This window comes from Chaetodon auriga, chromosome 11 (assembly GCF_051107435.1).
Source record: "Chaetodon auriga isolate fChaAug3 chromosome 11, fChaAug3.hap1, whole genome shotgun sequence".
NCBI classification, from domain to species: domain Eukaryota; kingdom Metazoa; phylum Chordata; class Actinopteri; order Chaetodontiformes; family Chaetodontidae; genus Chaetodon; species Chaetodon auriga.
Genome location: NC_135084.1, coordinates 10,433,162 through 10,446,452, shown reverse-complemented (window position 1 = coordinate 10,446,452; position 13,291 = coordinate 10,433,162). Strand labels below are relative to the sequence as shown.

General features: G+C 42.5%; 1 protein-coding gene across 5 annotated transcripts in view; it reads right to left on the bottom strand.

Moving 5' to 3' along the window:
* macrod2 (mono-ADP ribosylhydrolase 2) overlaps window positions 1-13,291 on the bottom strand; it is a 399,810-nt gene that overhangs the window by 231,098 nt on the left and 155,421 nt on the right. The gene's annotated exons all lie outside the window — the stretch shown is intronic.

Genomic DNA, 13,291 nt, shown 5'->3' with positions numbered 1-13,291 from the left:
CATGTCTGGAAAGCAGCTGGGCTAATTAGCAGTGTGTGTGCTTCATCATGTCAAAACAAACAAGCGCTTACAGGAACAGGATCAGGAATAAGATGAAAATTATGTTTAGGGATTTGATTCTGGTCACTGAAGCTTTATATTCTCAAATGATCTCCCAAGCTCTGCATCTCCTCTCTGTAGGGAGATTGGGTCTGCCATAGCTTGCTGCGCCTGTTGCTGGTAAATATTGACGAGCTTAGGAATGAAATTAGCTGGGCCGGGATCTAATAACGCCTCCACACACAGTGAAAATGAGACTGTTCTTCCTGTAATCCCTCTCCACTGTCAACAGCGATATACAGTCAGATCATTAACTGTATTTTCTGCCCTGTGGTGGGAATCTTATATCTGTCCTGTTCTCTGTGGTGAGCCTGTTATGATGTGGATCTGTGTTCTGATTCTGTCGCGCTCCCAGTTGATGTGTGTGTCCTGGTTCTATGGAGACCCCGGGCCCCCGCCCCCCTAAGGTTTTAATTTTACCGGGTTAAGGCCGCGATAGACTTGATTGATGGCATGTCTTACACAAGAAGGCAGAGAGATAGAAATCCACATTATCCGTCTCTGAAAGCCTGACATCCCTCCAAGAGCATGTTATCAATCACACTGAAACATCATAAAATCCTCCTCAAGTTGTCCTGCTAAATCCTCACAAGACATTAGAGGATAACAGTTAGCAGCAGCAGTTGGACAAACAGACGTGTCTTTTCCTTGGTTCCTCTGTCTGTAAAGACTTGGCCAACAGAGAGTGTAAAGTCAAAGATGAGATGATGAAGCCAGTCTGCTTTATCCATCAAAGCTCAAACGACTGAGAGTTAAGAGCCAGTGAAAAAAGCCAATGTTTACATATTCTGAACCGATGAAGGAAAAAGAACTTAGAAACAGATAAAAAGGAAAAAAATACATCTGAATTCACACTCCTGATAAAAGACTAAATGTGACCCTTATCACTATCTTCATCTGTAATGTAATAATTATTCACGTACAGTGCCAGGCAAAATAAAAAAAAAAAGTGTGAAAAAAGGCTTAAGATAAGTTATACGGTATCTTCAAAAACGCACTGCGCTTCACATCGTCAACACAGACAAAAGGTCTTTTGATGAGGGATGGTCCTTTTCTGAGCTCCTTACAATTTCTCAGGGATGAGTCAACGACAACAGCTGGGCGGAAGATTTTCTGCCTCTATCAATCATCTTTAATGGACTGGGAGACAGGCAGTTGACAGAGACGAATCCTGATGGCTTTTCGAAAAAGTAACACGAGTCTGACAGTGATGTGGATATGAGGAGGTATCGCGCTGCTGACAATGGAAGCTACTTAGCGCAACACGGAGCAGATGTAATGCTGGCTGCAGGCTTGGCATTTTTATAATATCCACTGTGCAAACAAGATTGCCCGTGATCATCAGCCACACTTATTTGCATCATAATTGCTTCTCAACATCTCACAAACATGTACTGCTAAATGCACGGGCTGAGCTGAAAGCTGTATGAGCACGCTTCTCATTTATGTGCACATAAAGTCACGCTGCCATACAATAAAACACAGTCTTCTCCTATTGTGTCCTGTTACAGCGCTGAATGAATAAGATTTAAGCACCCACAGTAAAAACGTTCACCTGATGTTGCATCTGCAGCCGTGACAGGCCAGTCAATATTTCCTAATGTCTCCATTCCTACTGACAGTGTTCAGTTTTGGCCGATGAAGGTGAACTGATCAAGCGTTCTCCAGGCCTCAGCGTTATTAAACTTTTATGACCCTTCATTTGAAGTTCTAATGCAGCTGAAATGTTTTCATAAAAATCTTTAATACTTCATTAATACTTACCTTTCTTGCTGTCTTGTTTTATATATGTTCTTTGCATAATACATGCATAATATATACACACTGCATATTTGTCCATGCATTAAAAGCATTTCGATTTTAGTTTTTATGCCTCTGGATATATTGTCCGAATGCGGTTTCCCTTAAAATGTGAGATGGAAAATAAAAAAAGAGTCCAAAGGCACTAATAGAAAGTTCACACAAAGGCTATGAAGTCATAATGTGTGATGAGGGTTTAAGCAGTTTTTAAACATTTTGCAGCAGCTTCGTTGCATGAGAACATGACACGACACCACAGACGAAAATGTGGCCATTTCAAGTGCTAATAATTGCTCAGAGATCATTTTATTGGCTAGCTGACCCCTCTGCTTGTTCAATGCACCAACAAGGCTGGCAACCTGTCCTTCAGTGCAAAAATAAGACTCTGTATGTAGAGTAAATGTGCTGCACGGTATTGGTCAAACAGAAGAAGGTATCCGAACACTTGGAAGGGCCGATCAATACAAAGAAAGCATGTTTGTATTAATTCATTCAGCCTGGTTGCCAGAATAAAACGCTGGCAGTGTATGTTCCTGCAAACCACAACTTAAATTTAATTAAATCTGAGCATTTGATACGCATCATATCGATGCTTCAAAGTGACACAGTATTTTTAATGAGAGGCTGGGACATTTTCCAGTTGTGCTTGTGTCAATAAAACCAGGTATTTTCCTAACCCTTACCACGTGGGTGTCATACCTAAACCTAACAAGGCCTTTACCTCAGCGTCACAGTATAAAACTGAGCACTGAAACATAAAGTTTGAACATAAAGAAACGTTTCAAAATATCTCTGGTTTGTGGAACGTTTGCCAACATAATATTCTGGCGGTTAGGTTGATTTATTACAACATAACAGAAAAATAAATAAATAAAAAAACCTTGTTACAACCTGAAATCAGGTAGGACAGACAGTTTAAGAGCAGGAAAATATTCTCCATGCTGTGGAGCAGGTTTAAAGTACACTATGTCTCTCCTTTCATGGTCATATAAAGTCAGCCAGGTTAAATTTAATAATGCCTTCCTCCAGTCTGCAGTGTTCCCACAGGAGTCCATCTTCCCCAGACACTTCCCTCTCATACCAGGCATGGCTGATCTCTTACCTATGAGCACCTTGGGAAACCAGCAAGCAACAGCACACACGCTTCTGTTTTTCATCTCAGTAGCCGAAGAATAAGATTGCAGATAATAGTTTCAGCTTCCATTTCACTGCTCCTCGTGTTCATGGTTGCATAAGCTACGGTGAGTGTGAAACTCTTTTTCTGATGCTACTGAGTGTGTCACCGTGCACCTAGTGTCAGCGATTCCCTACAAGCTAGGAGATTTGTTCACAGCGCCCGTAACCGGAGAGGAAGATGCTGAACTGATCTGGCTGATTGCCAGAATCTTGGATGCTGCCGCTACAGATTTAATTTACCAGCTTTACTCAAGACAGCTTCACGGAAAGGGTGGAGTACCGCAGATGCATCGTGGGCTGTATGTGTGTGTGTTGCTGGGTGTTTGAGAAAGAGATATATAGAGAGGGGAAGAGAAGCACAGACGCAGAGAGAGGGTTCAAAATGTACTTTGTGATTTCAAATTCAATTGCAGAACGGAACATCAAGACTTGGACAGTGAATGCATTTTTCTGTGCACGTTATTTAGGCAACTAAAAGCAGATCTGACTTTGTATAAGTGGAGTTATGATCCATATGGCCATTAATTTCTGTCTCATTTAAGTGGGATTATTCCCTGCAGATTTCTACATTACAGAAGCTTGCAACAGGACAAAGCATCTCCATTCACTTCAGAAAGGAGGACGTGTCATCTCGCTCTGCTGTTCAGACACCAGTGCCTTCTCAGTCATAAACAGTTCTGTATTTTGTACATGTTGATTACAAGTTTCTGATGAGGTATTTTGATTATCTACAAATTAAATTCAACTGAAAATTTCCAGCTCCACAGTCCAACCTCGTATTAAGTCATTTTCTTGTGTTATCCAAAGCCCAGTGTGTTTGAGTACTTTCAAAGGTACTCCTGAATGTCATTATGTCTGTGTCCCTATTGCACTCTAATTAGACGCGATACTCATATTCAAATGCTAAAAAAAAAAAATCAGTGTGCCCATGCTGGTTATGCACCTGCGTCACAGCACTGTAAAGTGATCAAAGTCTCTCTCTCTCTCATCTACCACCTGAAGCAGAAACCCAAAGGTGAACATGTGCCCGATGATGTGATGCATCACATCAGTGGTGCCCAGTGCTGTATTTCAACTCCTGTTAAGACTTCTTTATGGAGGACATTTCACTTAACAGGCTTAATATTCAGGCGGCGGCATCTGCTTCTGTCCACCCCAGTGCTGGGCTTCCTCAGCCCCTCGCTGAAAAATATAACAGTTAATACCTCATCTATCTCTCTGTGCAGCCTGCCACTGCTTTAGGCTGCGCCTATGTGGGACAAAACATTTATTCATCTTGTCTGAGTGCCTTGCTCAGAGAAAGCTTCCCCGAGCAGCCACTCCAGCAAGTCCACACAGCTAATGAAGATAACTTTGAGCGGTGGCTGGACGGCATTCCTCTGAACTCATAATGGGAACAAGGAGCGAGCGAGAGACAGAGGGGGAGCCATATTGAGAGAGACAAAGGAGACGAGCGCGTGTGCGTGTGAGTGTGTGCGTGTCAGTCCGGAGCAGTCTGAATTAGTTACTCAGCTGTAACCTTGGCTCCTGCCATTGTTGAAGACACCTCTGCCTCGTCCTCTCAGGGCTCCGTTCCCACATGCATTAAGGGACTCAGCAAAGCTCTGCTTACTCTCCGTGGGCTTCTCCCAGGCAGCAGGAAAAACCAAGGGCTTTCAATCGCTCCCTCAGACACAATGAATACCTGCTCTGCTCTCATTACAATACCCTGCTTTTCAGAAATAGTGTCAGCTGCAATTTTCTCTCCTAATTATTTTCCGCTCCTCTGAGGGTTAGGTTCAGGACTGGAGCCAGAGGAGGCAGCACGGGGTGGGCAGGAGGGAGAGGGGGTGGTGAGCTGGATTCTACCTGGCAGGATATGGAGAAGTCTGAATATCAGTCCATAATCTAACAGAGGGGAATAGACAGTCATTCACATCAAGGCAGGCTTCAGCTTCCACCTCTAACCTGCGAGGGCATTACCTGCTGCTCCACTGAGATCTCAACCGCCAACACTTCTGGTGGGCAGGTGGGCCGAGAGGAACTAAAACTTTTATCAATACTCTCTCACACTGGGAGTTGCAGTTTCCACACAAAAGCAAACATATTCCTGAAACTGTTCAGCCATACAGTCCCTCTCACCTATTTTTTTGTAGTATCCATGGCAACAACATATTTCTTCTCTCTTCGCTGCACTTTTCAGAGCCGTACACTGATCAAAGCCGCTCCACAATTCCACCTCTGTGATTTACAACACCATTTTCTACTCAACTAATTTCACTGAAGGAGATAATGACATGGATTAGTTGCTAATCAAGTGCCAATCAGAGATCTGGCTGAACTAAATGTCAGGTGGAATATGTTCAAGCCATTGTGGTTACTCCCTCGTGACGCTGGATTATGTGTCCTAATCATGGCAATTTTGGATGCAGCAGGAGCCAGAGATGGCTTTCTACTGTAACCAAGTTCCCAGGAAAGGGATAATAATCTCCATTTTACCTATAATACCTGGGTAAACAAGGGATTTGGACTAATAGAATGCCAGGCCGATAGTCACAGATGTTACTCTCCAAAGTGACATAAAGTACCTCAGGCTTACATGACTCACTATTCCCCTGACACTGCTATGTGAGCAGGAACCAGAAAAAATGACACAACAATCACAGGTTCCACTTCGACACAGTGGAGGCCCTGTTGTTACTAGTGTTGTAGTTCAGCCCAAGTTGACAAATATGTCAGTAAAGATTAAGCGTCTGCTGTGAAATGGCATAAAGAACTATTATAAAGTACTGCGGGCCACATCAATAATGGAGCGGTTTGAGGCTTATTTAGGAATCTGGACATGCGACTGAAAGTTTGAATGCGCAGACAATCAGTAAGAAATCCAAAGTGGTGAAAGAAAGGTGCCCTGAGGTGAGGCTCTTCAACCTGAGGCGGCACAGGAGCCCAGAGGACTGTCCCCTGGGCTCAGTTTAGGAGTGACAAGCACATGCCTGCTGAAGAAAGAACATGCTTGAGATTAAGGGTTAAGTGAAAAATGATTTAATGAGCTCCAAATCGACTCAGTGGTAACTTTAAATAGGTTGAATTTCACCACTTGGAAAGCAGCCACAAACAAACACACCATAAAACAGCATTATGTTTTGAGATAAAGTATAAGAATAACAGTTGACGGCTTTGATTCCACGCCATAACCTGCTCCTTCTACTGGAATATTACAAAACAGAGCAAGACTCACTGCACCCTGCAACCCCCCCGTTTATGTCTCTGTGCTGTAACACATACACACTTGTGTTCGTTTCCAACTATTTAAAAGATAGTTATGCTAATGTTACCATAGTAACCAGTTAACCTTTCTACCCTGCATTTTATGCCATATGTTGATCTATTGATCACGCAGAGATTAAGCCTGCTAGCATTTGGCTCAGAACGGACAGATTTAGTGAAGAAAATAAATTATTTTACCATTTATATGAACCACGGACAGCAAAGCTCGAAATACTGATGTAGTGCAAACACGGCTGTATTCATACTACTTTAAACAACATGAAATCTGAATCAGGTTTATGGAGCACGCAGTCTTCCTGCTGCTGTTCCCAGGGCCGTAAAGGAATGCCAGGTTAGGTTACCACAGCTCATGTGACACCGTCGTTGGAAACCTGTAGTCCGACAGCTGCGGACGTCTCGGTGCCAAACCCCAGCCGTGCTGAAGTCTCTTGGACCATAGCGACGGCACCGGCCCCCTCGTTTAAAGGTGTTGTTTTAACTGCTCTGTCTTGTTGTTGCAGCGTTCCTTGTCTGACGTAGCTGAGTCACTCCGCCCTAAACAAGCAGAAGTACGCTGTCTGCATTCTTTACATGACGGAGGGACGGCTCATTCTTCTCAACACCAACTGCGGGTCGGAAACACTTTTTTTGGATTAGTCCAGTGCTGTGGCTATCAAATCAATGCTTAAACGTGTTTTTTTTCCTAGTGTAACTAATTAACTGGACCCCATTTTGAATCCCAAATCCAACCCTAAAATTGACTATCTATGGACACGAGTTTCACTTTAAACTCCGCAGACGTCTTAGTGACAAACTGTACTGAGTTGATAGGACGTGGAGTATCAACAAAGGATTATCCAAATTAGGTGTGACAAGCTGCCCAGTGCGGTTTCAGGTCTCTTTTGTAGTTTGCAAGCCTTAGCTATAATGACTTGTATTTCCTCACAGCACTGGGAAGCTGTAAAGACCCACATGGACATGCATGTATGATGCTGTCTGATTTAAACTGAACTGTGTTATGTTGTTGTTGTGGACATGCAGGTGTCCATCACAGAGCCCCAGCATACCGCCGAGCTTCTTTCAAGACACCGCTCCAGTCATTTTGGAAACACATCCGACATCGTCTCCACATCACAGATTGTGATGTATCCTGTAAGCAGGTTTGTCATCCTGCTTACAGGATGATATCCTGCCTGATGGAAATCTATCATTTGTGTCTTCTTCTAGGTTTCAAAACCTTTCATTTCTGGGTGTGAGGTGCCATAATAATCACAGATAAACACAAACCTCTTCTTACAGCCTCCTCTCCCTCCTTCAATATCACACTCATTTTTCACCTTTGACTCGTCATCCAGTCTCTTATTATAAACAAGCACTCTGTCAATGTGGCTATTATCGCCTCACCTCCTAGGCTAGATTACCTTTGGCACCCCAGTTTTACTATTACCCCTGGAAAGAGAGGGAGTGAAGGAGCGCGTCGGCAGACAGTATGTTATGAGGTGAAGTGCAATATACAGGCACACACACATGTGCCTGTGCATTGACGTACTTTACATGTGCAGAGTAAATGTAGTCATTGAAGCTCCTCTAAACGCAGCAATGTAAATAAAAATTACCATTCCTCATTCATGTCTTTCATGTAATATTTGTCGAGAATTAAATTATTTATAAAATTAGATACATTGGTTCTTTGGGTTCCTGGAGGAATCAAAGCATTTCTGAACAACTTGAAGCATTATTAACAAGAACAACATGACGTGCAGCTAATTCCTCCCTGTGAGGGGGTCTGACATCAAAGAGCTCTCACAGTGGGGGTTTACCACAGCCGTACATCTCTGGTACAAAGGTAGTCAACATGGCACCCACCAACACCAGGAAGCCTCTCCTATCAATAAGCTTCCCACCTATCTGAGCGGGTGAGGAGAAAATCAGCTGCCACAAAAGATAACATGAAATGTTGTTGCTAATTTCAAAGTATAGTGTCGCTGCTGACCAGTAAGGGCTCCCCTTGGACTAGATCAAGAGTCAGAAGCAGATGTGAATTACTGATTAGACACATCATGTTTTACTTAATATTAATGGACATTCACTACTTCCATCACTGCTGCCTCATGGAGTCCTTCGTGTTCTTAGTGTGTTATCAGCAGTACATTCATGACAGGAAGCTCTTTCAGTCACACACCTCTTGTCGTTTCTTAACAAAATACAGCCAACTCACCTCAGTTGAGGGTTTATTTGGAATCAATAGAACACAAACACACACACACATTTTCATCTAGACATAATTAAATGTCGCCGCCTGAAGAAATTGCCCTCTTTGAGAAGTTGGGCTAATAAGGGACGCACAAATGTTGAGAAAACACGAATAGAAAACACAGCCCCCAGAGCAGATCCTGGACAATTTCATCATAAATTACTTCCCTGCACAAAGTTCATCTTTGAGTCACCCAGGAGAGCCTGCTGCATGATGGCAAAGAATAGCTTCTCTAAGAACAAACTGGCTAGAGGTGAGAGTTGGAACAGAAGCACTTTGTTCGACGCATGCACAGCTCTAAGACGCAGCGACAGTAGACGGGAATAGACAAATGCATGTAATTATTGAGCAATCTGTATAGCAAGCTTTAAGGCTGGTGAGGAGAGAAAGCAAGCATGGCTGCAGCTTCAGCCTCTTGGATCTTCAGGCCAAACTCTCTGGCAAGTCTGTAATTGCAGAAATGAAGAAAGATGGAGCCATTCAGTGAAAGGCCACTGCTTTGGATTAAAATGCATGAACAGCTGTTGCTATTATGCATGGTTCTTTGGGTTTGCTGGTGCAAGGCGCTTCTTCAGCAAAGCCTACAGCCTCGTACAATACATTAACATTTGCAAAGTAGCACACAAGGCATGTCAAAACCACAGAGAGCTATAGAATTAAAAGGTCATCATAGTTTTGTATTTCTTTATCATTAACCTTTTGTTACCTGTGAAAACAGATGTTTGAATTCACATTCAAGTGAGGCAAATAAAGGACTATGAAAATACGATGCAAGACAACAGGAGTGGGAACATCATGGTTTATGTCAGGGACTGGGATTAGCATTTTAGGTGAACCAGGAGCAATAAACGTTTGGCAAAAGTAAAACCAAATAGCATTTTTATAACAAAGCTGCTCGCTCTTGACTTATTGGCAATTAATTTTTTACTATCCCAGCTTATATTACAGCTACTCTCCTCTCTCCGGTCTACCAAGAACTTGCTTCCCTATCATAAACATGCGTATATCATATAATGCTATATGCATGACAAAAACAGCAAGGTAGCTCATGCTAAAACGGACATGCTGATACCACAGCTTTTTACATGTCTTTTACAGTTCGAAGTATAAATCACTATACTTTCAGAATTACCAGATCAAGCTGTCACTAAGAGCCTGTTGTAATATTCAGTAGGCTCTGGCTGGACTGTGCATGATAGATACGGTTGTGGCAGTAGGAAGCATCTTTCAAAGCAAACCTTTTTTGCTTTCTTAATGTTTAGATATAGTTTTTCTTCAGTGGTTCCTATCCTACTTTTCCTGCTGCTGCTTCCGCCCAGATCTCCAAAAATGTACTCGTGTTGTACTTCTCGACAATGCCTCAGCTGGCTGCCCTGATTGAATTCCTAAATTGATGAGCAATCTGCAGCTCGAGAGTGTATTCTGAGAAGACTCAGACTTATATGCTACTGCAAAGTTAAATAACTTAGCAATTCAATGTTGTACATTTTTAAGATATAAGACAGACGCATAAATACATTATGACATTAAACACAACTCAAGGAAAAGAGGAGCTTTTGGTCCCACTGTGCAGTGTTGGGAAAAAAAAAAAAACATGCAATAAAATACCACATCAAATAAAACATGCAGCATCTTCACCAACGGCAACTTAACATTCAAATATGCAAGATACACTTACAGCTGTGGACTACTGTGTTCTCTGTATGCCTTTTCATATTTATTTAGTTGTTCCATGTAGCTCTAATCTTAACCATGTAGCTCTAATCTTAAATACGTTTTATCTGCATAGCCAGTGGGAAAAGAAGTTGGGTTTGAAGACGTGCAAGTGAAGTGAATGTCTTTCACCATAAACATCACTGTGATGTCTGCCTGAAAACAGAAGAAGCCTGAAGAATTGAGGGTAAGCCTGAAAATCAATACAATCAGAGGTAAGTGTTTTTCTTTTCTTTCAAATGAGATAACCAGAGCTCTCCTGATGAATATCCATTTTCCATTACGGTGAAACTGTAAACAAGATCATTAAAAGCAGTGAAATTGAATAAAATGAGTGAAAACTGCTGGTGGTTAAAAAAAGAGAGAATTTGTCTTTTATGATCCGCAAGTAAAGGTATTTTAGGAGTGAGTGGATTCTGTGATCTGTACACATTTATATGTTGACTTCAGAGGTATGAGGGTCTAAAAGCACTGTATTAAAGACTGAATTCAAAATGTATTAAGTTCTCAAGTGTTTCTCAACAATTATACTGATTGCTTTCACATCAAAAACAAATGCATAATTATGGAGATTCCCTCCAGTGTTAGTCATAATTCAGGGCAATCAAAGCACTTGTCAAAAAAAGCCCCAGTGTGCCTCGCTGCTATAAAATCATTACCCTTCAGTAACTCAAAGTAAGCAAACAAAGGGAAAACAGGCCACTGGGGCCAGAGCTTGCGATAGCCAGCGTGGAATCCTCTCTGGTGATTTATTTGACAGGGCCCCTGACAACTTTCTTGCAGAATCCCAAAGTGTGCTATCTACTAATTGAGCCTGTGTCAGTGCAGGGGAGATTAAGCGTCCGCAGCTGCCCGCTGAAACGTCTTCCCCAGGCCCAGCTGTGAGACACAAATCAAAGGCCCCGGCGCTGAGACGAACCGGCACGACACAGAGCCCACCTCCATGCAAACACAAAGCTCAGCACTTACGTCCTGCCATGATTACTTGCCTGGTGAATATCTCCAATATCACGCCCTACCGTGACTGTTCGCCAAACCTGATCACTTCATACGCTTCACTGTTTATTCAGATCAATTCTAATACCCTGGTGGAATTTGAGAATGTTTGCTTTAAAGATCCACAGTGACCACAGCTGCAGCTCTGGTCCCCTATGAGTCAAACAATGCAGCGTGCACTTGGCACACTATTCATAGACTTTACTTATGAACGTGGCTATGATTGCCTCTTGACTCCTTGTCCTTCATAAATGGTCTTGCTGTGTTTTTCTCCCCAGGCTCTGTTGCAGGAAAAAGCCTCCAGTAGACCTCTGGGCTCGCTCTCAGCTCCCCACATCCTCAGTTAAAGGCCCGTCGTCCTCCCACTGCCTCTGCTTGTAAAAGCCCTGTGTGGTCTCAGCACTTAACTAGTGGCCATGGCCTGGCTCCACCATGTGAGGCTCCTTGCTGCAGAGCCAAGGATTAACAGAAATGGGTCTCTTATAATTATACCGTCATGATTCCAGGCCTTTCCTGCTGGTCCTTTTAATTAAGTAGATAATTTTTCTCTGGGGAAGAACAGCTTTAACATACTTACCGGCTATTTCAAAAGGAGACTTTTCTCAGAACTGAGGCAAAGATCTTCTTAATCAAAACTATTATTTTGTTACGAATGAATCCATATAATCACATTTGTGCGCACGCCAGCAGCACATGTGATGGAAACAAACATTCATTGGTGGCGTTATGCTAATGTGAGCGTTGGAGCGTTTACTTTGTCTGCCCTCACCTCAGCGATGACTGTAAAAAGCTGCCCTATCTCTGAAGGATGGAGGTGAATCTCCGAGGGTAATAGGGTCTTCTGTCACTCATGCCTGTGTGAGTGACAGTGACACGTCTAATAATGAGAGAAATGCCTGGTCACCCTCACATTCAACCATTTCACTGAAGGACCCTATCTCTGCTATTCGGTGGGCTGTCATGCACCCATGCAGCACCCCACCATGCTCTAGGGAGGCTTTATAATTCAAATGGAACACTATAATGGCCTTTACAGTGACAGCATTCAGATAGCTGCTTGTCCACAGCTTGGCTTACTGCCCATTAATTTCAAACCCCCCACAAATGCAACTCAAAACCTTTTTATGATATACACCAGCAAGAACAGAAACAGCAATGGATACGGCCATTTGGAGACAAAAGATATTCTCTGGGCCAAAAAAAGAAAATCATGAGTCGACATAATTTCTGATTTTCCACTCAGCTTGAGTACAAATACTTACTTCATACCAATCTAGAGAAAAGCTGAAATAATAAAATGCAGAACACTTCAGTGTCAAAACTTTATGGGCTGAGTTACTGCCACGATTAAATGTTACACACACTACTGAGAAAAAAAAAAAAAAAACAGCACTTTCTGTATCACAAACTGGCAGAGCCAGATATCAGTTATTGAGGCTATGATGGAAGCCATTGACCTTCCAGAGATGATATGTGGACTTACAATACAGTGCCCTGTCACCTCTGAGAATATTAGTTATCAATTCTGACTTTAAATCTCTCAGGTCAGCATATATGTCATCTAAGCGGTAGAGCGGCGGTGATGGATGTTAAAAGAATAGCGGGCTACACTCTTTGTTTTGGAGCTCATCTGATGATTCTCTTACAGCCTCTTAAGCAGGTTATGATCCATTTTTCACGTCTTATACTAAGACAGGATATATTAAATCCATTTACGGCATAATTGCTGATTCCATTAAAGAAGAGATTATGATATTAATAAAATCAGATTATTTTCAAGGCTGATGTACCTCAAAAACGAGACACACACACACCAGAGCTGGAATAACGGGAAGCTGAACACACAGATGAGCTGCTTTACCTCAGTGTGCATATAAACAGGTTGTTGCCTTGCTTTTTTCTTTTGCACTACACTGAATAATTCTATAAGCCATATGTTTGGTTGGAAGGTTGCCAGAGGGACGAGGTGTTTGGTCACAAGATCTGTGGTCAGCGTGGTGTAATCCA